The sequence below is a fragment of the Ascaphus truei genome, chromosome 7 (assembly GCF_040206685.1).
Source record: "Ascaphus truei isolate aAscTru1 chromosome 7, aAscTru1.hap1, whole genome shotgun sequence".
NCBI classification, from domain to species: domain Eukaryota; kingdom Metazoa; phylum Chordata; class Amphibia; order Anura; family Ascaphidae; genus Ascaphus; species Ascaphus truei.
Window position 1 is genome coordinate 26,701,562 of NC_134489.1, and position 26,826 is coordinate 26,728,387.

Below are 26,826 nucleotides of genomic sequence, written 5' to 3' on the forward strand. Positions count from 1 at the left end.
ATGTCAAAAGAAGTCAGGATAAGTTCGGGAGTGAGACAGGGGTGCCCATTGTCTCCCCTGATGTTTATTTGTGCGATGGAACCTTTACTGCAGTTAATTAGAAAAGATAAAATAATCAGGGGAGTACAGATTCCAGGGAGTGGGGGACAGGATGTTAAGGTATTGGGCTATATGGATGACCTGACAATTATATGCACAACGCAAGTGGCAATTAAGAGAGCAAAGTTCCATATTGAAACGTTTTGTCAGGCATCGGGTTTTAGGGTAAATTGGGATAAAAGTAATTGTAAGGCATTTGGGTACTGGAGAGAATTAGATCAGTGTGGAATACCGGTGGAAAGGAAATCGTTAAAATTGTTAGGAGTATGTTTTGATGAGGAATTGGTAGGGGAAGAAAGTTGGGAAAGTGTGGGAGAAAAAATTCAGAAAAAAATACAATTTTGGAACTTGAGGAAATTATCTTTGGAAGGAAAAGTATTGATTACGAAAGCAGTATTAGTACCATTACTACTGTACCTGGGGATGGTATTCCCGCCACAATTAAAATGGTTAAGGAAAATAACAAGATTTCTATTCGTCTTTTTTTGGAACTCAGAAAATGAAAAATTAGTAAGACCAAGCGTAGAAAAAGAAAAATTGAAAGGAGGGAAAAGTTTCCCTAATATTGAAAAAATTTTGACAGCAAAATACGCGCAATTTTGTGTACAGAGGACGCAGAATAAGAACAACAAGGCAGCATGTCTATGTAGATATGCAACAGGAGGAATGCTGCGAAAACTAGGCCTATTTGAAATAGATTTGCGTAAACCAATGTGCTTTTTGACGCCAGATTTCTATAAAATAATTGAAACATTTGTAAAAAAATATGGTTTGGAGAAGATAGATAAAAAAAGTTGGGAAAATCATAGAAAAATTCTAAAGATCATTGCGGAGAAAAGTTGCATAGAATCGATTGGTAGGTTGAATGATAAACAAACTAGTAAAGTGTGGAAGAATGTAAGTATGAATGAACTGACAAATCGACATAAAGACATGGCGTGGATGGCAGTCCATGAATGTATCCCGGTGAGAGCTTTTCAAAAAAGGAGAGGAAAGGCAAATTCTGAGGAGTGCCCTAGAGAGGGATGCAGAGGGTTGGAAAATGTGATTCATTTGTTCTGGAACTGCCAGTTTGTGAGAAAGATATGGAATTGTGTGGGAAAATTGATCAAAGAGCTGACAGGAGTACAGAAATTGGAATTTGATATGATGATGTATGGGTTGAGTGGATTGAATGGAAAGAAAGAGGTTGTATTATGGAAGATTATATGCTGTGTGAAAGAAGTGGTATGGGATGTAAGGAATGTGGTGATTTATAGAAGTGAGGTCATTAAAGTTAATGTGTGTGTGAAGATGATTCTGAGTAAGATGTATATATATTTCCTGTTGGATAAAAAAAGATGGGGAAGAGAGGAAGGTAAACAATTATGGAAACCAGAGTTGTGGAGTACATTGGTACAAAGGGTATGAGAAGCAAAAGAAGGAGAAAAGTTTTTTTCTTTACTGTTAAAGAAAAAGTAAATTGTGAAGGAATATTTAATGTGAGTTATTGTGTTTTGTCTATCTATGGAAATAATAGTAAGTTATACATGCAAATGTGAATGGGTTTTTGTAATGTTGGGGTGGTTTTTTATTTTCTGAAAAGTGGAAATTGTGGAAATTACGTGTGAAATGGAAATAAACTTACTTTTATTTAAAAAAAAAAAAAAAATCTGTTCTTATCAGTTTAATATCTGATACGTCCCCTATCTGGGGACCATATATTAAATGGATTTTTAGAACAGGGAGATGGAAGAAGAGCTTGCTCTGTCCACTCCACGCATTGACCTGGTATTGCAGTACCTCCAGGACCGGTGCACTTCCCTTTGGGGATATTTGGCTTGTATCAAAAAATAGAAACAAATCACTGTCTGACAGAAAAAAAACAAACATGCATTTTTGGCTCTTTCTTTTGCAAAGAAAGAAGAAGATGAAGAAATGACGACAAAATAAAGCCTCCTTCTTTTTGCTGTGTCTTGTTTGCTCTTTTGCGTGGCTTCTTACTTTCTTTTCTTTTCAGCTCCTCCTCGCATGGAGCAGGAGTGCCGCCTGCTGCCTAGCCTAATTCAGTCCGAACGAGCAGATGCCTAAGAAACTCCTGTTGAAGCTGTATCCAAATAGCCTGCATAGCAAACACTGCAGCAGCAAGCAGCAAGCAGCAAATGCCTTGACTTGCTGGCTTCTTGTCACAATGGCTGGCTGGCTGGCTGGCTGGCTAAAATGACCTGAACTGAAAAGCCCAGCCACTGGCTGCTTGCTTGCTGCCTGAGTTTCATGGCAGCCCAGACGAGTCGGCTAGCAGAGAAAAAGTGGGCGGTTCCTATGCAAATAAGCAGACGAAGCCTGGTGCCGGAAAAAGAACTGGAAGCATGTGCCTTTTTGGCTGTTTGCTGGCCTTGCGGGCCCCCCGGCAGTGTGTGCGGCTGCTTTTCTTTACTCCATACAAAGTCTTTGGCTTTTGCATCCGTCGTCGTCGTCGCCGCCGCTGCTGCATAGACTCCCCGGGGCTGTGTCGGGAGGAGCGGAGGGACTGGAGGCAGGCCTGCTGGGGGAGGAGGCGAGCGGGCAGCCAGCGGCTCCCTCTGCCCTTCTCCCTAAAGCGTAGCGCCCCCGGCCGTCGGGCGGCGCTCAGGCGGGGGCCCATTTCTGGTTATCGCTTCTCGGCCTTTTGGCTAAGATCAAGTGTAGTATCTGTTCTTATCAGTTTAATATCTGATACGTCCCCTATCTGGGGACCATATATTAAATGGATTTTTAGAACAGGGAGATGGAAGAAGAGCTTGCTCTGTCCACTCCACGCATTGACCTGGTATTGCAGTACCTCCAGGACCGGTGCACTTCCCTTTGGGGATATTTGGCTTGTATCAAAAAATAGAAACAAATCACTGTCTGACAGAAAAAAAACAAACATGCATTTTTGGCTCTTTCTTTTGCAAAGAAAGAAGAAGATGAAGAAATGACGACAAAATAAAGCCTCCTTCTTTTTGCTGTGTCTTGTTTGCTCTTTTGCGTGGCTTCTTACTTTCTTTTCTTTTCAGCTCCTCCTCGCATGGAGCAGGAGTGCCGCCTGCTGCCTAGCCTAATTCAGTCCGAACGAGCAGATGCCTAAGAAACTCCTGTTGAAGCTGTATCCAAATAGCCTGCATAGCAAACACTGCAGCAGCAAGCAGCAAGCAGCAAATGCCTTGACTTGCTGGCTTCTTGTCACAATGGCTGGCTGGCTGGCTGGCTGGCTGGCTAAAATGACCTGAACTGAAAAGCCCAGCCACTGGCTGCTTGCTTGCTGCCTGAGTTTCATGGCAGCCCAGACGAGTCGGCTAGCAGAGAAAAAGTGGGCGGTTCCTATGCAAATAAGCAGACGAAGCCTGGTGCCGGAAAAAGAACTGGAAGCATGTGCCTTTTTGGCTGTTTGCTGGCCTTGCGGGCCCCCCGGCAGTGTGTGCGGCTGCTTTTCTTTACTCCATACAAAGTCTTTGGCTTTTGCATCCGTCGTCGTCGTCGCCGCCGCTGCTGCATAGACTCCCCGGGGCTGTGTCGGGAGGAGCGGAGGGACTGGAGGCAGGCCTGCTGGGGGAGGAGGCGAGCGGGCAGCCAGCGGCTCCCTCTGCCCTTCTCCCTAAAGCGTAGCGCCCCCGGCCGTCGGGCGGCGCTCAGGCGGGGGCCCATTTCTGGTTATCGCTTCTCGGCCTTTTGGCTCAGATCATTGTGTCTGAGTCAGGGGCTTAGCTGGGACTGTGCCCCCTTGGCCCTGTGGCATCGGCTCCTTCGGGAGTCTTAAGCCACTTGCTGCTTTTGGGGGGGCACGCTATCCTGAGCGTTCTCGGAGGGCGATCTAAGGCAAGATGGCGACATGGACGCATCTAAAGAACACGATTCGGTTCTTGGTGGAGGAGGCCGAGAGAGGACGGGTCGAGCTACGATTCATCGTGGAGGAGGTTATCCAGAAGGTCGGTTTGGGAGCAGAGGATGTCTACTGTCTGCAGGATTTCCCCCGGCAAGGGATTTTTGACGTAACCTTCCATCAGGAAGGAGCTGCACTTTGTTGTTTTGAAAAAGCGAAGGAAGTTTTGGACGACGAGATTATGCGTGGCATAAAGATGATCCCGTGCTTTCGATTGGATGAGAGGCCGATAACTATACATATGTATAATCCATATGTGCCAAAAGAGGATCTAGTGATGTTCCTGAGGAGGTATTGTTCATCCGTCAGAGGTGGAGAGGAGTTGCACAATTCCTATGGGATCTATAACGGGAAGAGAAGATTTTGGGCCCGTTTCAAACTTGACCCTTCGGGTGCAGGTGGAGTGCTGAACCCCCCATCAGGTTTCAGTATTGGGGGGAACCGGGGGTTTTTGTTCTTCCCGGGGCAACCCCTGTATTGTAGGAACTGTTTGCAGTATGGTCATACGCGTGAGAACTGTAAAAAAACAGGACAGTGCTGCCGCAATTGTGGAAAGGAGGGACATTTTGCAGGCAATTGTGACTTACCCAAAAAATGTGACTTATGTGGAGATCGAGGGCACATTGCAAGGAATTGCACAAAGAAAAAGTCCTATGTCCAGGCAGCAAGACGACCTGCTGAGGCTGGTGAGGGGACTATGGACAATATTGAGTGGGCTGGGAATGGCTCAGTGGTGGAGGAAACCCCTGAGGCTATGCAAGGGTTGGAGGGGGTGGTGGGAAGGATACAGAATGCAAGTTGGGCGGAGAAAGTAGAGGCGCAAGAGAAGAGCGTAATAGCCCAAGGAATGCAGGGTGGGAGGGAGGAGGGGGAGATGGAAGATGGGTTTGTGGAGTCCTGTGTAAAGAGGGAGGGAAATAAGGAGCTGGATTGTGGCAAGGGAGAATCAAGGGGTTTGTTAGAAGGAATGGAAAGTTTTGAAAAGGAAGTAGGGGGTGTGAAGTTGTGGGTCCAAGTTTTTCGCACAGAGAACAAAGAAATAAGTGATGAAGACCTATTAATAGAGTTAGAGGATATTAAGGCCCGCAGAGCCACAATGTCACAAAAGGAATACATGAGCCTAAGAGAAGAACAAATAACGTGGTTGAAAGGGGCGAAAGATAGACAGGAGGGAGAAAGAATGTTAATGGAGGAAGAAAGTAAGAAAAAAGATTTGGGAATAGTGGTAAACCAGGATAATGAGCTGGAAGAGGAGGTACAATACGGTGGGGTTGAGAATATGGTGCAGGGTGATAGTTTACAAAAAATACAGGAGGCAGTAAGAGAGTTGGAGAAGAAAAAAGACTTAGAATGTGTAGTACAAACGGAGAGAATGGGGCTTGCATGTGCAGGTAAGGGGAGACCTAGAGATTTTGAAGGAGACCCAATTGTAAAAGGAGGCGAAGAAGGAATAATGAAAGATCTGGAGCCCTCCCCTAGGGAACAGGGAATATTGGGAGTAGCTGGGTTAAGCACCAGTGAGAGTGAGTGGAGAGAAATATCCTCATCGGAAAGTGAGAGTGGGAAAAAAAAAAAAATTGCAGTAGTTGAGGTAGGGAAAAAAAGAGAGATGACAGCATTACCTAAAAGGAAAGTAGGGGGGACAAGCAGGAGTGAGAGTGAAGGAGGTGCAGTGTCAACAGGAGAGAGTGGGGGTGGGGGAATTCAGAAAAAACAAGCAATGGGGTGTAAAGGAGTAAGGGATAGAAGTCCACTGGGAGGAAAGGGAGGAAAAAACTGGCAATTACTGCCAGGGGAGAGACAGGAGAGTGAAAGGAAGTATGAACATAAAGGAAGAAAGAAAGATGAGTACTACGAGTTATATAAAAGAGATAAAGAAAGGGTGACAGGGCTTTTGGAAACAGAAAAGGGGGCGTCCCCTGGAAGAATCACACAGTTGAAAGAAACTTTAGAAAGAGCGATAAAAGGGATGGCAGAGTATGACTAAACATTGAAAAGTTTTTTTGGAAGAGCTGATGTTGTTTGGGTTTGATCAGTTAACTAAATAAATATATGACTTATGTTTTGCAAAAATATGTAATATATGTGCTGTTGGAATATTGTTTTGTTTTGTTTTCTGAAACGTGTTTATTTTACTGTTTGTAAATATATGAGAATGTGAATAAAACATTTAAAAAAAAAAAAAAAAATCTGTTCTTATCAGTTTAATATCTGATACGTCCCCTATCTGGGGACCATATATTAAATGGATTTTTAGAACAGGGAGATGGAAGAAGAGCTTGCTCTGTCCACTCCACGCATTGACCTGGTATTGCAGTACCTCCAGGACCGGTGCACTTCCCTTTGGGGATATTTGGCTTGTATCAAAAAATAGAAACAAATCACTGTCTGACAGAAAAAAAACAAACATGCATTTTTGGCTCTTTCTTTTGCAAAGAAAGAAGAAGATGAAGAAATGACGACAAAATAAAGCCTCCTTCTTTTTGCTGTGTCTTGTTTGCTCTTTTGCGTGGCTTCTTACTTTCTTTTCTTTTCAGCTCCTCCTCGCATGGAGCAGGAGTGCCGCCTGCTGCCTAGCCTAATTCAGTCCGAACGAGCAGATGCCTAAGAAACTCCTGTTGAAGCTGTATCCAAATAGCCTGCATAGCAAACACTGCAGCAGCAAGCAGCAAGCAGCAAATGCCTTGACTTGCTGGCTTCTTGTCACAATGGCTGGCTGGCTGGCTGGCTGGCTGGCTAAAATGACCTGAACTGAAAAGCCCAGCCACTGGCTGCTTGCTTGCTGCCTGAGTTTCATGGCAGCCCAGACGAGTCGGCTAGCAGAGAAAAAGTGGGCGGTTCCTATGCAAATAAGCAGACGAAGCCTGGTGCCGGAAAAAGAACTGGAAGCATGTGCCTTTTTGGCTGTTTGCTGGCCTTGCGGGCCCCCCGGCAGTGTGTGCGGCTGCTTTTCTTTACTCCATACAAAGTCTTTGGCTTTTGCATCCGTCGTCGTCGTCGCCGCCGCTGCTGCATAGACTCCCCGGGGCTGTGTCGGGAGGAGCGGAGGGACTGGAGGCAGGCCTGCTGGGGGAGGAGGCGAGCGGGCAGCCAGCGGCTCCCTCTGCCCTTCTCCCTAAAGCGTAGCGCCCCCGGCCGTCGGGCGGCGCTCAGGCGGGGGCCCATTTCTGGTTATCGCTTCTCGGCCTTTTGGCTAAGATCAAGTGTAGTATCTGTTCTTATCAGTTTAATATCTGATACGTCCCCTATCTGGGGACCATATATTAAATGGATTTTTAGAACAGGGAGATGGAAGAAGAGCTTGCTCTGTCCACTCCACGCATTGACCTGGTATTGCAGTACCTCCAGGACCGGTGCACTTCCCTTTGGGGATATTTGGCTTGTATCAAAAAATAGAAACAAATCACTGTCTGACAGAAAAAAAACAAACATGCATTTTTGGCTCTTTCTTTTGCAAAGAAAGAAGAAGATGAAGAAATGACGACAAAATAAAGCCTCCTTCTTTTTGCTGTGTCTTGTTTGCTCTTTTGCGTGGCTTCTTACTTTCTTTTCTTTTCAGCTCCTCCTCGCATGGAGCAGGAGTGCCGCCTGCTGCCTAGCCTAATTCAGTCCGAACGAGCAGATGCCTAAGAAACTCCTGTTGAAGCTGTATCCAAATAGCCTGCATAGCAAACACTGCAGCAGCAAGCAGCAAGCAGCAAATGCCTTGACTTGCTGGCTTCTTGTCACAATGGCTGGCTGGCTGGCTGGCTGGCTGGCTAAAATGACCTGAACTGAAAAGCCCAGCCACTGGCTGCTTGCTTGCTGCCTGAGTTTCATGGCAGCCCAGACGAGTCGGCTAGCAGAGAAAAAGTGGGCGGTTCCTATGCAAATAAGCAGACGAAGCCTGGTGCCGGAAAAAGAACTGGAAGCATGTGCCTTTTTGGCTGTTTGCTGGCCTTGCGGGCCCCCCGGCAGTGTGTGCGGCTGCTTTTCTTTACTCCATACAAAGTCTTTGGCTTTTGCATCCGTCGTCGTCGTCGCCGCCGCTGCTGCATAGACTCCCCGGGGCTGTGTCGGGAGGAGCGGAGGGACTGGAGGCAGGCCTGCTGGGGGAGGAGGCGAGCGGGCAGCCAGCGGCTCCCTCTGCCCTTCTCCCTAAAGCGTAGCGCCCCCGGCCGTCGGGCGGCGCTCAGGCGGGGGCCCATTTCTGGTTATCGCTTCTCGGCCTTTTGGCTCAGATCGAGTGTCTGGGCTGAGAGGTTGCGCTGAGTCTGTGACTCCTTGGCCTTGGGTCATCGCTTCCTGGGGAGCTTAAGACCCATGCTGCTATGAGGGAGTCACGCTAACTCGAGCACGGGAGGCGATCAGGAGAGAGAGAAGGAGAGGGGCCGGCGCCTTGGCCTTGAGGGATCGTTCCCCAGGAACTAAACCCTCTTGCTGCTGTTGGGGTGCCGCACCTGATCCTGAAGGTCGGATTGACGGATGGCGGACAAGTGAGACGGAGATGGAGAGAGCGAGATGGTGAAGGGCCGGCGCTTTGGCCTTGGGGGATCGTCTTAACAGACTTAACCCCCTTGCTGCTATTAGGGCGCCGCACCTGGATCTTGTTAAGCCAAGGACGAGAATGGCGGACAGAGCGAACGAGAGGAACTGCATCCGTTTTCAGGTTGATGAGACCAGACGGGCCAGTGTTGATGTGGACGTTATCGTGGAGGAAGTTTTGCGTGATCTGCTTGGAGTGGAATTCGAAGAGATCTATTGTCTGCAGGAGTTCCGGAGATTGGGCATTTTTGATCTGACCTGCATAGAGGAGGAGATTTGCCAAAAAATCTTCGAGAGATGTGAGAGGAATTTGGGAGACCATCGGATGAGAGGAATCCGGGTGATACCCAGATTCCTGCAAGTGGAAAGAGCGGTAACTGTACGAATGTTTAATGTCTTTTCGAAGAAGGAGGACATTGAAAGATTTTTGACTCGTTTTTGTGTAACGGTCAAAGGAGGAACGCAACTGAAAAATGCGTATGGACTATATAATGGGAAAAGACTTTTCTGGGTTCGTTTTAGGACTGACCCCGAGCATGTGGGAGGAGTGATGTACCCCCCGACAAGTTTCTGTATTGGCAGAGATCAGGGCACCCTGAGTTATTCAGGACAGCCCGCTGGAATGATTTGCCGCAATTGTGGGAGAAGAGGACACATAGCTGCGAATTGTGATGAATTTAAAAAATGTGACTTTTGTGGAAAGCCAGGGCATTTTGCTCGTAATTGTTTGGAAAAAAACAAAGGGATGTTTCTGAAAGCAGGGAAAAACTGTGTTAAGATAAGTCAAGAGTGTAAAAATAAAATAAAAAGGGAGAATAGAACAGAGGAGGTAGTGGAGAAGGAATTTTTTGAGGGAAAAGGGAGTGTTGTCAGTGTTGATGGAGATTTTTTTTTAGGGAATGTGAGTATAGACAGTGAGGATTTGGGGGTAAGAGAAGACAATGGGAATGTTAGAATAGAGGAGTTTGAGGATTTGCTCAGTGACAAAGTGGTGGAATCTTTGGGAAAGGAAGAAGAGAAAGTATTGTGTGAAGTGTCAGTAAGGAAAAAGAAAGTTTTGAAGGGGGGGTTTTTGGGTAAAAGTAAGGAGACTGTGGGGGTTGCTATGCCCGAAAAAGAGACAGATACTGAAAAAGAGGAGATGTTGAATTATGAAATAGATGATAGTATTTTTGCATTGCCCGGAAAAATAGGAAGTATGGAGGACATTGAAAACGAAAAGTTTTATGACGAGGTGGAGGCAGAATTTTTTAAGGAGAGATGCGGAGAAAATGTAATATATACGGGATGGTTTGGAAGAACTAAAGAGGAGGAATGTGGGAAATTTTAGTAATGTTAAGAAATAAGCAGAGAAAGGAAGCAAAAGTAAAGAAAGGAGGTTTAATAAAGAAGTAGAGGTATGATATTATGGAAAGAAATTAAGAAGAAAAAGGAAAAGAAAATGTAATGAAAGAATATAAAAATAATATGTGATGGGAAAATAGAAGGAAAAGTGGGATGAGTAGAATGTATTTCTTGGGAAAGTAAGGGTAAAAATAGAAATATAAATGAAATAGAAAGGATGTAAATAGAATTATATGGGTTCTGTAAATATATGGGAGAAGTTTTTGGAAATTGGAATGTATTTTGAATTTTCTTGTATGAAGTAATTGAGAATTTCTTTTGGAAAGTTATGAAAGAAATAATTTTTATTATATAATTTTTGTTCAAAAAGAAAATGTAAAACAAAAATGTCAAATTGTATATTTTTCAAATATGCAAATAAAATAAAAAAAAAAAAAAAAAAAATCTGTTCTTATCAGTTTAATATCTGATACGTCCCCTATCTGGGGACCATATATTAAATGGATTTTTAGAACAGGGAGATGGAAGAAGAGCTTGCTCTGTCCACTCCACGCATTGACCTGGTATTGCAGTACCTCCAGGACCGGTGCACTTCCCTTTGGGGATATTTGGCTTGTATCAAAAAATAGAAACAAATCACTGTCTGACAGAAAAAAAACAAACATGCATTTTTGGCTCTTTCTTTTGCAAAGAAAGAAGAAGATGAAGAAATGACGACAAAATAAAGCCTCCTTCTTTTTGCTGTGTCTTGTTTGCTCTTTTGCGTGGCTTCTTACTTTCTTTTCTTTTCAGCTCCTCCTCGCATGGAGCAGGAGTGCCGCCTGCTGCCTAGCCTAATTCAGTCCGAACGAGCAGATGCCTAAGAAACTCCTGTTGAAGCTGTATCCAAATAGCCTGCATAGCAAACACTGCAGCAGCAAGCAGCAAGCAGCAAATGCCTTGACTTGCTGGCTTCTTGTCACAATGGCTGGCTGGCTGGCTGGCTGGCTGGCTAAAATGACCTGAACTGAAAAGCCCAGCCACTGGCTGCTTGCTTGCTGCCTGAGTTTCATGGCAGCCCAGACGAGTCGGCTAGCAGAGAAAAAGTGGGCGGTTCCTATGCAAATAAGCAGACGAAGCCTGGTGCCGGAAAAAGAACTGGAAGCATGTGCCTTTTTGGCTGTTTGCTGGCCTTGCGGGCCCCCCGGCAGTGTGTGCGGCTGCTTTTCTTTACTCCATACAAAGTCTTTGGCTTTTGCATCCGTCGTCGTCGTCGCCGCCGCTGCTGCATAGACTCCCCGGGGCTGTGTCGGGAGGAGCGGAGGGACTGGAGGCAGGCCTGCTGGGGGAGGAGGCGAGCGGGCAGCCAGCGGCTCCCTCTGCCCTTCTCCCTAAAGCGTAGCGCCCCCGGCCGTCGGGCGGCGCTCAGGCGGGGGCCCATTTCTGGTTATCGCTTCTCGGCCTTTTGGCTCAGATCAAGTGTCTGAGTCAGGGGCTTTGCTGAGACTGTGACCCCTTGGCCCTGGATCATCGCCCCTTCGGGGGCTTAAGATCCTTGCTGCTTTTGGGGGGGCACGCCATCTCGAGCGACGAGGGGCGATCGAGAACGGAGAGCGGAGAGCGGAGAAAGTGAAGGGCCGGCACCTTGGCCTGGGGACATCGCCTTAACCGGCTTAAGTCCCCTGCTGCTTTTGGGGTGCCGCACCTAAGCTTGGAGAAGCAGAGGAATCAGCATGGCAGCCCAAACAGGGATGAGAAACTCCATCCGGTTTCTGGTTGTGGAGTCAGAGAGAAGCCGAGTTGATCTACGATGGATTGTGGAGAAAGTCCTGTGGGAGCTGATTGGCCTACATGAGGAGAAGATCCTCTGTCTACAAGATTTCCCTGCGCAGGGGATTTTTGATCTGACCTGCTTCCAGGAAGAAGATTGTTGGAACCTGTTTGAAAGATGCAAAGAGAGAGCCGAGGACCCAAACCTGAGAGGAATTAAGGTTATTCCTAGTTTCATGATGGAAGAGAAACCATTGGTACTGCATATGTACAACCCTTATGCAAGGGGTGAAGATATTATGTGGTTTCTAAAACGATACTGTGAGATGGTAAAAGGAGGAGAAGAACAAAAGAACCATTACGGTATATTTAATGGGAAAAGACGATATTGGGTGCGCTTCAGGAGAGATACGTCGTGCGTAGGAGGGGTGACACACCCACCTGCCATCTTCAATATTAAAGGAGACAGAGGCTTTTTGTTCTATCCAGGACAGCCTTTATACTGTAGACATTGTTTTAGTTACGGACATACGAAAGAAGGATGCCCAAAAACAGGAGTAGTGTGTCGGAACTGTGGGGAAGAGGGACATACTGTAAGCAGCTGTAGTGTCCCAAAAAAGTGCCACTATTGTGGAAAGAGAGGACATTTGGCAAGACAGTGCACGGAGAAAACTTATGCCCAGGCAGCAAATGAGGAGGAAACCTGTATGTCAAGTCGAGAAAAAGATGCCCAGGAGAAAAAAAAAGAAGATCAATTTTTGGAAAGTATTGCCCGGAACTTTGCTGGGGAAAAGGGGGAGGGGGGAGACTGTGGTCTGATTTTGGAGGGGGGTGGGACAATAGAGTCAGAGAATGTGCATGACCCAAGTTGGGCTGAAAGAATGGATGCTCAAGACGCACAGGGAGGGGAAGGGAAATTTGGTGAAGAGCAGGAGGAGGGAATGGAGGTCACAGTTGGGGAAAAGAAGCCCCAAAAACGTAAAAGCCAACAGGAAGCAGACAGCGTGGAAGGGAAGGAGGGCCAAGAGGGAGAGAAGAGAGAGGGGCCTAGAGAGAAAGTAGAGAGGGTTGCGAAGATAGGAAGGGAACAGATAGGAGAAATACCAAGTGGAAGTGTTTTAGAGGAGAAAATGGGAGAGTTTCAGAGGGCAGTAGGGGAAGTAGATTTCTGGGTAGAAGTTTTTAGGAAGCAACATAGAGGAAGTACAGATCAGCAAATTATTAAAAGATTAGACGAAGTAATGCACCAAAGGAAAAACATTACAAAAGAGGAATATGAAGAAATGAAAAAAGAGAATATACTTTTAGTGGAGGTGAAGGAGGGCAGAGCAGTCCTCAAGGAAAGAGAGGAGGAAAGGGAGTTTTTCAGAGATGTGGAGGATGTTAGCGAGGAGGAGGAAGTACAAGATATAGTGGTGGAGGAGACCCCGGAAAGCATCATGCCAAGGGAGAAAGAGCACAGTAATTTTGAGGGGTATCCTAGAGTTCTGGAAACTAAAACACTGGAAGCAGCTAGGAGTAGTGGGAGTGATTGGGGGTCAGTCTCCTCATCAGAAAGTGAAAGAGGAGGGGTGCAGAAAGAGGAAAAGGGACGCCCAAACAAGGAGATAGAAAGGGGGAAGATAATAGGAATGCCAACACGGAAGGTGGGAGGAACGAGTAGAAGTGAAAGTGAGGGAGGAGTTCTATCTGTGGGTGAAAGCGGGGGAGAGGAAGGGAGAAGGGAGGAAGGAAGTACCTGTAAGATTAAAGCAATAGAGAATAAGGAAACCTCAGAGGAAATAGCTGGACCAACTAGAAATGAGCCTGAAACCTCATCAGTGAGTGAGTCAGAAGAAAGTAAAATAACTCAGAAAAGAGACAAAAGTAAGATAGTTGCAGACACACAAACAAAAGAAAGCTGGGAGGAGATGATAGAGAAACTAAGAAAGGAATTTTGGAAGGAAATTTGGGAAATGGAAAAAGGGGAAATAGATATACAAATAATGAGGGAAAGAATAGAAGAAATGATGACAGCAAACAAATGGGCCAAAAAAACTGTGTTCTGGTGGGATGTTCAAATGTATATTAAATGGAAAAATGAATATGTTAAATTAAATGAAGAGAAAAAAGTTTTTGAGGCAAAAGGCTCAGAGCTTAGTAAAACAAAAGGAAAAAGTCTTCAAAGAATAAAACAAAGACTAGAGGAAATGAGAAAAGATTTGGAAAAAGAATTAAACGTCGGAGGTGGGGAATTAGAAGGGATAGATAGGATGGAGAAAGAATGAATTTTTGTTTAAAGAAAGTATGATAACTGATGGAACAAAAGTTTTCTATTTGATGTGTTTAGTGGGGTAATGAAAAAGTAAGGGAAAAATAGAAATGTAAATGAAATAGAATGGAAGTAAAATAGAATTATATGTAGGGGTTTCTGTAAATGTATGGGATGTTTTTTGGGGAATTTTAGAATGTATTTGACTTGCTTTTGTGAAGTAATTGAGAATTTTTGTTTGGAAAATTATGAAAGAATAATTTTTTGTTCAAAAAGAAATAAAAAAAAAAAAAAATCTGTTCTTATCAGTTTAATATCTGATACGTCCCCTATCTGGGGACCATATATTAAATGGATTTTTAGAACAGGGAGATGGAAGAAGAGCTTGCTCTGTCCACTCCACGCATTGACCTGGTATTGCAGTACCTCCAGGACCGGTGCACTTCCCTTTGGGGATATTTGGCTTGTATCAAAAAATAGAAACAAATCACTGTCTGACAGAAAAAAAACAAACATGCATTTTTGGCTCTTTCTTTTGCAAAGAAAGAAGAAGATGAAGAAATGACGACAAAATAAAGCCTCCTTCTTTTTGCTGTGTCTTGTTTGCTCTTTTGCGTGGCTTCTTACTTTCTTTTCTTTTCAGCTCCTCCTCGCATGGAGCAGGAGTGCCGCCTGCTGCCTAGCCTAATTCAGTCCGAACGAGCAGATGCCTAAGAAACTCCTGTTGAAGCTGTATCCAAATAGCCTGCATAGCAAACACTGCAGCAGCAAGCAGCAAGCAGCAAATGCCTTGACTTGCTGGCTTCTTGTCACAATGGCTGGCTGGCTGGCTGGCTGGCTGGCTAAAATGACCTGAACTGAAAAGCCCAGCCACTGGCTGCTTGCTTGCTGCCTGAGTTTCATGGCAGCCCAGACGAGTCGGCTAGCAGAGAAAAAGTGGGCGGTTCCTATGCAAATAAGCAGACGAAGCCTGGTGCCGGAAAAGAACTGGAAGCATGTGCCTTTTTGGCTGTTTGCTGGCCTTGCGGGCCCCCCGGCAGTGTGTGCGGCTGCTTTTCTTTACTCCATACAAAGTCTTTGGCTTTTGCATCCGTCGTCGTCGTCGCCGCCGCTGCTGCATAGACTCCCCGGGGCTGTGTCGGGAGGAGCGGAGGGACTGGAGGCAGGCCTGCTGGGGGAGGAGGCGAGCGGGCAGCCAGCGGCTCCCTCTGCCCTTCTCCCTAAAGCGTAGCGCCCCCGGCCGTCGGGCGGCGCTCAGGCGGGGGCCCATTTCTGGTTATCGCTTCTCGGCCTTTTGGCTAAGACCAAGTGTCTGAAACCAGAAGGCCATCAGAGAGAGGGAAGGGCCGGCACCTTTGCCTTGTGACATCGCCCCAGGGCTTAAGTCACATGCTGCTTTCGGGGTGCCGCACCTAAGCTCTTCGGGAAGGCGAGGACGTCAACGATGGCTGCGGGAGCGAGCCTGAGGAACACGCTGCGGTTCCAGGTCGTGGAGACGGAGAGAGATCGAGTGGGTCTTACCTTTTTCGTGGAGAAGGTGCTGAGAGAGATCGTGGGGCTGGATGCGGCAAAGATCTTCTGCTTGCAGGATTTCCCGAGGCAAGGAATATTCGATCTGACCCTTTGCGAAGAATGTGACTGCCTGAACGTCTTGCAGAGATGTAAGGAGGCTGCAGGAGAGCCCAATATGCGTGGGATCAGCATTGCACCAAGCTATATGATGGATGAGAGATCGGTTGTTGTTCACATGTACAACCCGTACATCTTGAAGGAAGATATCATTTTCTTTTTGAAAAGATACTGTACGGTGGTAAGAGGAGGCATTGAGATGAAGAACCCGTACAACATGTTCAATGCCAAAAGGCGGTTTTGGGTGCGCTTCAGGCCAGATGCATCATGTGTTGGAGGCGTAATGCACCCCCCGGCTAGTTTCAGCATCAGTGGAAACAGGGGTTTCCTCAATTACCCTGGACAGCCGACCTATTGTAGGAACTGCTTCAAGTATGGCCACACAAGAGTCGACTGTGAGAAAATAGGGGCAGTGTGCCGTAATTGCGGAGAGGAGGGACATATGGCATCCCACTGCAGTGTCCCTAAGAAATGTGACTTATGTGGGGAAGGAGGCCATCTTTTCCGCCAGTGCCCGCAAAAGAGCTATGCACGGGCGGCGAGGGGGGGAACGGATATGAAGGACACTTTCCAAAAAGGGGGAATGGACAGTTCTTGGGGGGGACAGCCAACGGAGACCCAAAAGAGGGAGGAAGAGCTTTTTGTAGAAGCAATAGCCCGAAGTTTTGAGGTGGGGGGGGGAGATGGATTGGGAGTTCTCACCCAGGGGTCAGTAACAGATCTTTTGGGGGCAGCACAGCCGAGTTGGGGGGATCAAATGGAGGTACAGGAGGTGCAGAGTGTGGGGGTTTTGACCCAGGAAGAGCAGGGGGAAGGAATGGAGGTAACTGTGGGGGAAAAAAAAGCTCAAAAACGTAAGCAAGAGGTAGATGTAACGGAGGGTAGACAAGTAGAGATAAAGGGGGAGGGCCCAAGGGAGAAAATAGAGAAAACACCCGAAGGGGAAGCTGCTGAAGTGAGAAGTCAGAAGGTTTTATTAGAGAAAATGGAAGAGTTTCAGAAAGCAGTTGGAGATGTGGATTTTTGGGTGTGGGTGTTTAGAAAACAACATGTTGGGAGCAAGGATGCTCAAATTACAGAGAGACTAGATAAATTGATGTGTCAAAGGAAAAATATGTCTAAAGAGGAGTATGAGCAAAGCAAAAAAGAAGAGGTACAGTGGCTAGAATTTAGAGATGGGAAAAGAGTATACAAGGGGAGAGAGGGGGAAGAGTGGATGGAATTTGAGCAAGATATGGGTATTAGTGAGGGAGAGGAAACTCGTGATTTGGTGGTCTCTCCAGAGGTAACAATGGTGGAAGAAACCCGGGAAGATCGTTGTGTGGGGGGAGAGGAGAAAGACATAGTATTTACAGACTGGGCCCCGGAGATTTTAGATGGGATAGGCAGAAGTGATGAGAGCAGACCTATTAGGAAGGGGCAGGGAGACAAGGTAGAGAAAGTGGAAGAGGAGAGAGAAGTGAAGATAGGCCCGAGTGGAGTTGGAAGAAGGGATGTAAAAGGGCTGAGTGGTTCAGAAGAGAGTGAAGTAGCAGATCCTGTAACTATAGGAAGGAAAGGAAAAGAGGAGGAAAGAGGGAGGAAGCCAAGCGCTACACCAAGACGTAAAGTAGGTGGAACAAGTAGGAGTGAGAGTGAAGAGGGAGTAGTGTCAGGTATTGGTGAGAGTGATAGCGATTTCGTAGGGGGGACTCCAAAACAGGGAGTAACAAAATTAACGGAAGGGAAAAGTAGCCAAAAGAAGGTAGAACAAAAGAGCATAGTAGAAGTATGTACCAAAATAGTGGCAAACGAAGAGAGAGCGAGCTCGAGTAGGGTGGGGGTAGAATCTTTTTCCAAAAAAATGATAAGAAAGAAAGTAGAGGAAGTGCAAGAGATAGTGGGGGATGGAGAAGGGTGGCTGAATTTTTGGAAAGAGATAAACCCTTTTGCTGACTACATGGTAGTAATAGAGTTATTAGAAAAGGTAATTCAAATGAGAAAGCAGAGGACAGAGTCAGCCTTTAAAACTTATGCAAAAGACTATATGGAACGAATAAGAAAGAAGAAGGAATGGGCAACACGGGATCCAACCTTTTTGGGAACTATATGTTAGTGATTTCAGTTTTTCCTTAGGGAATGAACTATTCTAAGTTTTGAGTTTACGTATAGGAAGTGAAAACAGTGTGTTGGATGAATATCTTTGTTGTTTGGGGTTATTGCATGTAAAGGGGGTTTTGTTATTATTTTGAAAAGTTTTTTTGTTTTTCCTTTTCTTTGCTGAATATGTATCTTGATGTTGAATATGTAATATATGGGTGTTAAAATGTGAGATAATGTAAATTTTTTGTACATAGAGGTGTTTTTGGGAATTAAGAAATTTGAAGTTTCTGTTAGAATGTTTGATTTATTTGTGGAAATGGTTTTCTTATTTACTGTTTGTAAATATTTTGAAATGTGAATAAACATTTAAAAACAAAAAAAATCTGTTCTTATCAGTTTAATATCTGATACGTCCCCTATCTGGGGACCATATATTAAATGGATTTTTAGAACAGGGAGATGGAAGAAGAGCTTGCTCTGTCCACTCCACGCATTGACCTGGTATTGCAGTACCTCCAGGACCGGTGCACTTCCCTTTGGGGATATTTGGCTTGTATCAAAAAATAGAAACAAATCACTGTCTGACAGAAAAAAAACAAACATGCATTTTTGGCTCTTTCTTTTGCAAAGAAAGAAGAAGATGAAGAAATGACGACAAAATAAAGCCTCCTTCTTTTTGCTGTGTCTTGTTTGCTCTTTTGCGTGGCTTCTTACTTTCTTTTCTTTTCAGCTCCTCCTCGCATGGAGCAGGAGTGCCGCCTGCTGCCTAGCCTAATTCAGTCCGAACGAGCAGATGCCTAAGAAACTCCTGTTGAAGCTGTATCCAAATAGCCTGCATAGCAAACACTGCAGCAGCAAGCAGCAAGCAGCAAATGCCTTGACTTGCTGGCTTCTTGTCACAATGGCTGGCTGGCTGGCTGGCTGGCTGGCTAAAATGACCTGAACTGAAAAGCCCAGCCACTGGCTGCTTGCTTGCTGCCTGAGTTTCATGGCAGCCCAGACGAGTCGGCTAGCAGAGAAAAAGTGGGCGGTTCCTATGCAAATAAGCAGACGAAGCCTGGTGCCGGAAAAAGAACTGGAAGCATGTGCCTTTTTGGCTGTTTGCTGGCCTTGCGGGCCCCCCGGCAGTGTGTGCGGCTGCTTTTCTTTACTCCATACAAAGTCTTTGGCTTTTGCATCCGTCGTCGTCGTCGCCGCCGCTGCTGCATAGACTCCCCGGGGCTGTGTCGGGAGGAGCGGAGGGACTGGAGGCAGGCCTGCTGGGGGAGGAGGCGAGCGGGCAGCCAGCGGCTCCCTCTGCCCTTCTCCCTAAAGCGTAGCGCCCCCGGCCGTCGGGCGGCGCTCAGGCGGGGGCCCATTTCTGGTTATCGCTTCTCGGCCTTTTGGCTCAGATCAAGTGTCTGGGTCAGGGGCAGGCTTGCGAGACCCGGCTCCTTGGCCTTGTGGCATCGTCCCTTCGGGGACTAAAGCCACTTGCTGCTTTTGGGGGGCTGCGTCAAAGCAGAGCAGGAGGTGATCATGGCGGCGGGAGCGCCTACAAAAAATACGATTCGTTTTCAGCTGGATGAGGAGGCGCAGACGAGGATTTATCTGAGGAATTTTGTGAATATCGTGTTGATGGAGACCCTTGAAGTGGAGATCAAGGAGATTTTTTGCCTACAAGACCCCCCCAGGTTGGGATTTTTTGATGTCACCTTTCACGACTATGATGTCTGTATGCGAGTTTTTGGAAGAGCAAATAAAGAAACAGTGAGTGATGCGATGAAGGGGATTAAGCTAACCCCCTTCTTTATGATGCAAAATACTGCGGTGACGATTCATATGTTTGATCCGTATGTGGAGACTGGCGATTTAAAGTTGTTCCTTCAGAAATATTGTAATAACGTAAGGGGCGGAAACAAGCTGGAAAATTTCCTGGGAATTTACAACGGTAAAAGAAGGTTTTGGGTGGAGTTTAAGCCAGATGATAACAATCCTTTGGGAGTAAGATACCCCCCAGCGACCTTCAGCATTGGAGGGAAGAGAGGTTATCTAACCTTTGATGGACGCCCTACGTATTGCAGGAAGTGCCAGGAATACGGGCATGTGCAAGAGAAGTGTGCCAGAATGGGAGCAGGTTGCAGGAATTGTGGCGAGGAAACGCATAAGTCTGCACAGTGCGGAGTTCCGAAGAAATGCCACCTGTGTGATGAGGAGGGGCATCTGGCTAGACAGTGCCCGAAACGTTCATATGCACGTGCTACAGCGAGAGGACGAGAGGGAGCCGGTGCAGAGGGATCGTTTCCCTCCTATTTCCAGGAACCCCAAACACATGAACCTCCAGAGGACGGGATTCCCCTCAGTGAGGAGGAGAAGGAAGATGAAGAAGAAACAGAGGAAGTACCTGAAACAGCTATCCCCGAGTCTGAACTCGCTGAAGCTCAGCTGATGGATAAAAAGCTGACAGCAGAGTCGGAAGAGGAGGAACCAATGGAAACGCAGGTACAAAGGAAAAGAAAGTTGTCAAAGAAAGACACAGAGTCGGAAGTGGATGCCCAAAAGACTAGACATGATTTGAGTGAGCAGCTGGCTGTAAGTGATAGTGAAGGCTCTTTTTCTGAAACAAATCCGGGGTTTGGGAACTTTGAGAGCCTTGTCGGAGCAGAGAGCCCGGAGGGGGAGATTCAGGACTTTTCTCCTGTGTCCTTGGAGGGGAGCCCCGCGGAACCCCCTGAGAGTCCCCGTCAAAATGGGACGTTGGGGATAGGCCGGAGGGCTCCAGAGACTGATGAGCCGGATTAAAATATGATTTATGATGGTGCGGATTGCGACTTTGAATGTGCGCAGCATTAGGGCTGCAACAAGAAGGGCAGCAATTTTTGATTTTTTGCGCTTGCAGAGAGCTGATATTGTAGCCCTTCAAGAATGTGGGCTTGTACATCCTTTGAAGGCGACAGATTGGAAGTGGGGACCAGCGTTCTGGTCGGGGGGATCCGATAGCAAGAATGCGGGGGTAGGGGTGGTGGTTAAAAGTCCAGATGTTTCGTTGGGTAAAATTAGAGTTATAGAACCAGGAAGGTTAATTTTAGTTTATGTCCAAACTGAAAGCTGTCGGTTTAGATTATTCAATATTTATGCCCCACCTGTGAGGAAAGAGAGGGCCATTTTATTTGAGAAATTGAGGTTTTTTTTGCCAGGGAGAGAGCCGACAGTAATAGTGGGCGATTTTAATTGCATAATAACAGATGCAGACCGAGAAGGAGTAGGAGGTAAGGGGGAGGTTGACTCTACAGGGAGACTTCTGATTAAGATAATGCAAGAGTTCCATTTGATAGACGCAGGGGCACCAGGAAAGGGAAGAGATAAGGTGTTTACATGGTTTAGCGACAAAGGAACGGCAAAATCTAGAATTGATTTTTGTTTAATTTCTGAGTTTGTGAAAGTAAAGGACTTCAAGGGCCAAGAAGCAGTGTTTTCTGACCATGTTATGTTGAATGTAAGGTTAGAGGTGGAGGGAGAAGGAGAGAGAATGAAGAATGTTTGGAAGTTGAATGTGGCACTATTAGAGGATGAATGGGTTAAAAAACAGTATGAATGGGTATATAGGAGATTGAAAAGGGAAAAGGGTGGTTTCCAAGAAGTGGGAGAGTGGTGGGAATGGGTGAAGCTCGAGTCAAAAAAGTTTTTTATTAAGATGGGAGCAAGGAAAGCAAGAAGGGAAAGACAATGGTATGAGAATTGGCAACAGAGACTGCAGTTTTTGTATAGGATGCGAAGATTTGGTCACAAGGTGGAGGGTGAAATAGAGGAGACTCGCAGAGTTATCAAAGAGTGTTTGGGAAAAAAAGGGAAATCCATAATTTTTAAAGCGAAAGTAGAGTGTGTGGAGTTGGATGAAAAGTGTACGAGTTTCTTTTTTAAGAAAGTTTTTGGTCGAAAGCAGAGAATGGAGGCTGTTTGGGATAAGAATGGGATGGAGATAAAGGGAAAGGAGAAAATGATTGAGGTGGTAGAAGACTTTTATAAAGATCTGTATGCGGAAAAGCGGAGGGACGAGAATATTGAGGCAGATGTGTTGAACGAGCTGCATAGGAAATTGGGAAAATCAGAGCAGGAATGGCTTAATAGAGAAGTAAATGGAAGGGAATTGGAGGAAGTGATTTTGGGAGGGAAAAGAAATAAGACACCAGGAAGTGACGGATTGCCGTACGAATTTTTCCAGACTTTTTGGACAATTTTGAAAGAGGACTTTAAGGAGGTGAGTGAGGTGGTGCTGAAGGAAAGTGGGGGAACGATCTCTATGAGGGAAGGCTTAATTACGCTAATTTTTAAAAAAGGTGAGAAAGAAGATCTAAAAAATTGGCGTCCGATTACGTTGTTGAATGTAGACTATAAAGTTATAGCTAAAGTGATTGCGAATAGGCTAAAGAAGGTAATACACAAGCTTATTGGGGAAGAACAGGTATGTGCGGTCCCGGGCCGACGGATAGCAGAAAACTTAGTAGCTTTAAGAGATGGGATTTGGGATAGCCTCAATAGAAATCGAGGTCTATTGGTGGCAGGAGTGGACCTGGAGAAAGCGTATGATAGACTTTCGCAGGAATTTGTCTTTAGAGTGTTAGGTAGGATGGGGGTTTCAGAGAGGTTTGTTGGTTTTATTAGGAAATTGTACATAGGGGCGAACAGTAGGGTTTTGGTCAATGGTTTTCTTTCAGGTGTTGTAGAGATCAAATCGGGGGTAAGACAGGGATGCCCTTTGTCACCCATTATGTTTATTTGTGCGATGGAGCCACTCCTGTGTATGCTGGATAAAGATAAGGTGGTAAAAGGGGTAACAGTTCCAGGGAGTGGAGGGCGTCAATTAAAAGCGCTAGGCTATATGGATGATGTTACTATTATTTGCGATTCAGAGAGGGCGCTTAAAAGAGCAATGTGGCAGGTAGGGATTTTTGCTGAAACGTCAGCATTAAAAGTGAATTGGGGGAAATCTAAGATGAAAAAGTTTGGAGAAGCTCAATCTGGGCTGGATTTGGGGCTAAAGATTGTGGATAAAGAGATTGAGATCCTGGGGGTCTTGTATGACGCAAAACTTGAGGGGACCCAGAATTGGTTGAGATTATTTGAAAAATTAGAGAGGAAAATTGGTTTTTGGTCACAGAGAGAGCTCTCTTTGGAAGGGAAAACGCTGATGGTAAAGGCAGTATTAGCCCCAATGATTCTCTATCTTGGTCTAGTTTTTCCCCCAACAGGGGTATGGCAAAGGAAATTAGCAAGGTTGCTGGCTACTTTTTTTTGGGGATCCAAAAATGAGAAATTGGGTAGGGAAAGAATTTGTATGGTGAAGGAGAAAGGAGGAAAAGGTTTTCTTGATTTGGAGTTATTTGTTTTTATTAAATATATCTGCTTTCATTTATGGTTGACAGAAAGGGAAAGTAAAGGAGGATGTTATGCAAGGTTTTTTCTAGGGAGTATAATTGGTCGATTTAAAGAGATAGGGTATGACCTGAGGAAACCAGTATGTTTTGACCCGCCTCCCTTTTATAAACTTATTGAGAAATATATGGATAAGTGGGAGCTAAAAGAGTTGGCTTGGGAACAATGGAAAGATGGGAAGAAGATAATTAGAGTAATAAAAGACAGGGAGAGAATGGGAGTGAGAGGGGATTTGAATGAAAGTCAGATGAAAAAAGCGTGGAAGAATGTGAGTGATAAAAGCTTAATGAATGGTCAGAAAGATGTGGCGTGGATGGCTGTGTGGGGGTGTTTGCCGGTTAGGGAATTTATGAAAAGGAGAGGAGCGGCAGAAACAGAGCTTTGCCCAAGAGTGGGCTGTGGTGGTATTGAGGGGGTAATACACCTCCTGTGGAATTGCGATTATGCGAGGAAAGTGTGGAGGATGATGGGGCCGTTGTTTAAGCTAATTGTGGGAGTACAGACATTGAGCTTTGAAAGAATGATGTATGGTGTGGGAGGGAGTGAGAGTGAGAAGGAGAATAAGTGTTGGAGAATGGTAAATTGTGTGAAAGAGGCGTTATGGCAGGTACGGAATGTTGTACTGTTTCAGAAAGAAGAAGTGGGTGTGGATGGATGTGTGAAATTAATAATGAGTAAAATGTATTTGTATTATTTATGTGACAGAAAGAAGGATGGGGGGAAAGGAGAATTATGGCATCAAAAGGAATGGAAAGATGCAGTGGTCTTTGAAAGAGCGGGAGTTGGGTAATCGAAAGGGAAAAGGTGGTCTTATCTGAAGGGAATGTAAAGGGTATAAAGATGTGGGGAAAATGTTAAAAAGTATAACATGAAATAAATATTAGAAATGTGCAGAATTGTAAAATAAAGATGTAGTACGAATGAAAGTATGAATGTTGAGAGGATAGTGTGTAAGTATGCTTTTACAAAAAGGGAATAGAAGATTTTTGATAGAAGGAAAAGTGTTGGAGGAATGAGACACTTATGTGTGGAAAGGGTTCCTTTTTGTGGAGTAACCGGAGAGAAGAGGTGGGCCGGTGCTCCCCTCCTTTTCAGGAGACAAGGAGGAAAAGCATATGGAAGAGTATGAGATGGATGAATGGGGTTTAAAGAGAGAGTGAGAAAGATGTGAATATAAATGTGTTTGTAAAAGTTTGATAAGATGTGTAAAGTTATGAAAGGGAAAAATCCTGTGGTTTATTATGTTCGGGGTTCTTGTAATGTACGGGTGGTTTTTTATTTTTCGAAAAGTGAAACTGTAACTTTGACAACCTGTATGAATAAAAAAACTTTGAAAACAAAAAATCTGTTCTTATCAGTTTAATATCTGATACGTCCCCTATCTGGGGACCATATATTAAATGGATTTTTAGAACAGGGAGATGGAAGAAGAGCTTGCTCTGTCCACTCCACGCATTGACCTGGTATTGCAGTACCTCCAGGACCGGTGCACTTCCCTTTGGGGATATTTGGCTTGTATCAAAAAATAGAAACAAATCACTGTCTGACAGAAAAAAAACAAACATGCATTTTTGGCTCTTTCTTTTGCAAAGAAAGAAGAAGATGAAGAAATGACGACAAAATAAAGCCTCCTTCTTTTTGCTGTGTCTTGTTTGCTCTTTTGCGTGGCTTCTTACTTTCTTTTCTTTTCAGCTCCTCCTCGCATGGAGCAGGAGTGCCGCCTGCTGCCTAGCCTAATTCAGTCCGAACGAGCAGATGCCTAAGAAACTCCTGTTGAAGCTGTATCCAAATAGCCTGCATAGCAAACACTGCAGCAGCAAGCAGCAAGCAGCAAATGCCTTGACTTGCTGGCTTCTTGTCACAATGGCTGGCTGGCTGGCTGGCTGGCTGGCTAAAATGACCTGAACTGAAAAGCCCAGCCACTGGCTGCTTGCTTGCTGCCTGAGTTTCATGGCAGCCCAGACGAGTCGGCTAGCAGAGAAAAAGTGGGCGGTTCCTATGCAAATAAGCAGACGAAGCCTGGTGCCGGAAAAAGAACTGGAAGCATGTGCCTTTTTGGCTGTTTGCTGGCCTTGCGGGCCCCCCGGCAGTGTGTGCGGCTGCTTTTCTTTACTCCATACAAAGTCTTTGGCTTTTGCATCCGTCGTCGTCGTCGCCGCCGCTGCTGCATAGACTCCCCGGGGCTGTGTCGGGAGGAGCGGAGGGACTGGAGGCAGGCCTGCTGGGGGAGGAGGCGAGCGGGCAGCCAGCGGCTCCCTCTGCCCTTCTCCCTAAAGCGTAGCGCCCCCGGCCGTCGGGCGGCGCTCAGGCGGGGGCCCATTTCTGGTTATCGCTTCTCGGCCTTTTGGCTCAGATCAAGTGTCTGGGCTGAGAGGTTGCTGAGACTGTACCCCCTTGGCCTTGAGTCATCGTTCCGGAAGGGACTTAAGACTCATGCTGCTATTAGGGGGGTGCGCCATCTCAGGCAGCGGGAGGTGATCAGGAGCGGACAAGGAGAGAGAGAGATGGTGAAGGGCCGGCGCCTTGGCCTTGGGGGATCGTCCTAACAGACTTAACCCCCTTGCTGCTATAAGGGTGCCGCTCCGGATCCAATGACGTGATTGGCGGATAAGGACGAGAAGAGAGAGATGGGGAAGGGCCGTCGCCTTGGCCTGGAGGGATCGTCCTGAAAAGACTTAACCCTCCTGCAGCTATTGGGGCGACGCACCGGATCCTGTGGAGACGAGGATAAAGATGGCGGATGGTGCAAATGCCAAGAACTGCATTCGTTTGCAGGTGGACGAGACCAAGCGAGCCAGAGTGGACATACGATATATCGTGAAGGAGGTCGTGAGAAAGCTACTTGGTGTGGATGATGGAGAAATTTATTGTCTGCAGGAGTTCCCAAAGCAGGGAGTCTTTGACCTGACTTTTGCGGAGGAGGAGTTCTGCTGGACGGCTTTCGAGAGATGCAAGGCAGTTGCAAGTGACCTGAGGATGCTGGGAATTGAAGTTTTGCCCAGATTTTTGCAAGAGGAGAGACCAGTAATTGTGCAGATGTACAATGTATATGCGAAGAAGGAGGACATTGGGTGCTTTTTGAGTCGATACTGTCTAATGGTCAGAGATGGTGGTGAATTGAAGAACTGTTTTGGAATGTTCAATGGGAAGAGACGTTTCTGGGTCCGGTTTAGGCCAGACCCAAAGTGTGTAGGGGGAGTCATGCACCCCCCGGCGAACTTTTGCATTGGCAGAGATAGGGGTGTTCTGTGTTACCCCGGACAGCCTTATGGTTTGATATGCCGCAATTGTAGCAAGAAGGGACATGTTGCAGCTAAATGTACAGACCAGAAAAGATGTGATTTATGTGGAGAATACGGACATTTGGCGAGGAAATGCCCTGAGAGAGCCGAGTTGAAGATACTAAAGACTGTTGGGAATTCATATGAACAATTGAGTGACTCTGAAATGTTTGTTGATTTGGGTGAACAGACAGATATGGGAGAAAGAGAGGAGGACAGTATAGGGGAGGAGGAGGGAAGTTTGAAACGGCAAGAAGGAGTTTCTAGGGAAGAACAGAGGCAGCAAAATAGTGAGGAGGTGGAAGTACTGTTAGGTGTAAGTAAGAGTGAGTCTGAGGGTAGTGGACAGGATAGAGGTTATGTTAGTGAGGATGGAAAGGGAAATGAAGGGGGAAGCATGAAGGAGGATGGGTTAGGAAAGACATATGTAGCGCCTGATTTGTCAGAGAGTGTTCCTGGGAAAGGAGAGTTGGAGGACAAGCACTTAAAGGAAAAAATTGAAGTTACCAGTGTGCCGGAGGTAGAGAGTGAGACTGAGGAGGAGGAGGTAATGGAAGGGGTGTGTGTTAAGAATG

General features: G+C 46.0%; 6 non-coding genes and 2 pseudogenes across 6 annotated transcripts; all 8 read left to right on the top strand.

Moving 5' to 3' along the window:
* The first annotated feature begins 1,721 nt into the window (after positions 1 to 1,721).
* LOC142500735 (U2 spliceosomal RNA) lies at positions 1,722 to 1,903 on the top strand. Its single transcript, XR_012803261.1, has one exon. It is a non-coding gene; the product is annotated as a U2 spliceosomal RNA (small nuclear RNA).
* Positions 1,904 to 2,730: 827 nt separating this feature from the next.
* Positions 2,731 to 2,921, top strand: LOC142500709 (U2 spliceosomal RNA). The gene has a single exon (XR_012803238.1). It is a non-coding gene; the product is annotated as a U2 spliceosomal RNA (small nuclear RNA).
* A 3,221-nt stretch (positions 2,922 to 6,142) lies between these two features.
* Positions 6,143 to 6,321, top strand: LOC142500126 (U2 spliceosomal RNA; annotated as a pseudogene).
* Positions 6,322 to 7,152: 831 nt separating this feature from the next.
* Positions 7,153 to 7,343, top strand: LOC142500710 (U2 spliceosomal RNA). The gene has a single exon (XR_012803239.1). It is a non-coding gene; the product is annotated as a U2 spliceosomal RNA (small nuclear RNA).
* A 2,902-nt stretch (positions 7,344 to 10,245) lies between these two features.
* On the top strand, positions 10,246 to 10,444 carry LOC142500155 (U2 spliceosomal RNA). The gene has a single exon (XR_012802829.1). It is a non-coding gene; the product is annotated as a U2 spliceosomal RNA (small nuclear RNA).
* A 3,659-nt stretch (positions 10,445 to 14,103) lies between these two features.
* Positions 14,104 to 14,295, top strand: LOC142500774 (U2 spliceosomal RNA). Its single transcript, XR_012803284.1, has one exon. It is a non-coding gene; the product is annotated as a U2 spliceosomal RNA (small nuclear RNA).
* A 3,605-nt stretch (positions 14,296 to 17,900) lies between these two features.
* LOC142500784 (U2 spliceosomal RNA) lies at positions 17,901 to 18,093 on the top strand. The gene has a single exon (XR_012803291.1). It is a non-coding gene; the product is annotated as a U2 spliceosomal RNA (small nuclear RNA).
* A 6,201-nt stretch (positions 18,094 to 24,294) lies between these two features.
* Positions 24,295 to 24,467, top strand: LOC142500044 (U2 spliceosomal RNA; annotated as a pseudogene).
* Positions 24,468 to 26,826: the final 2,359 nt, after the last annotated feature.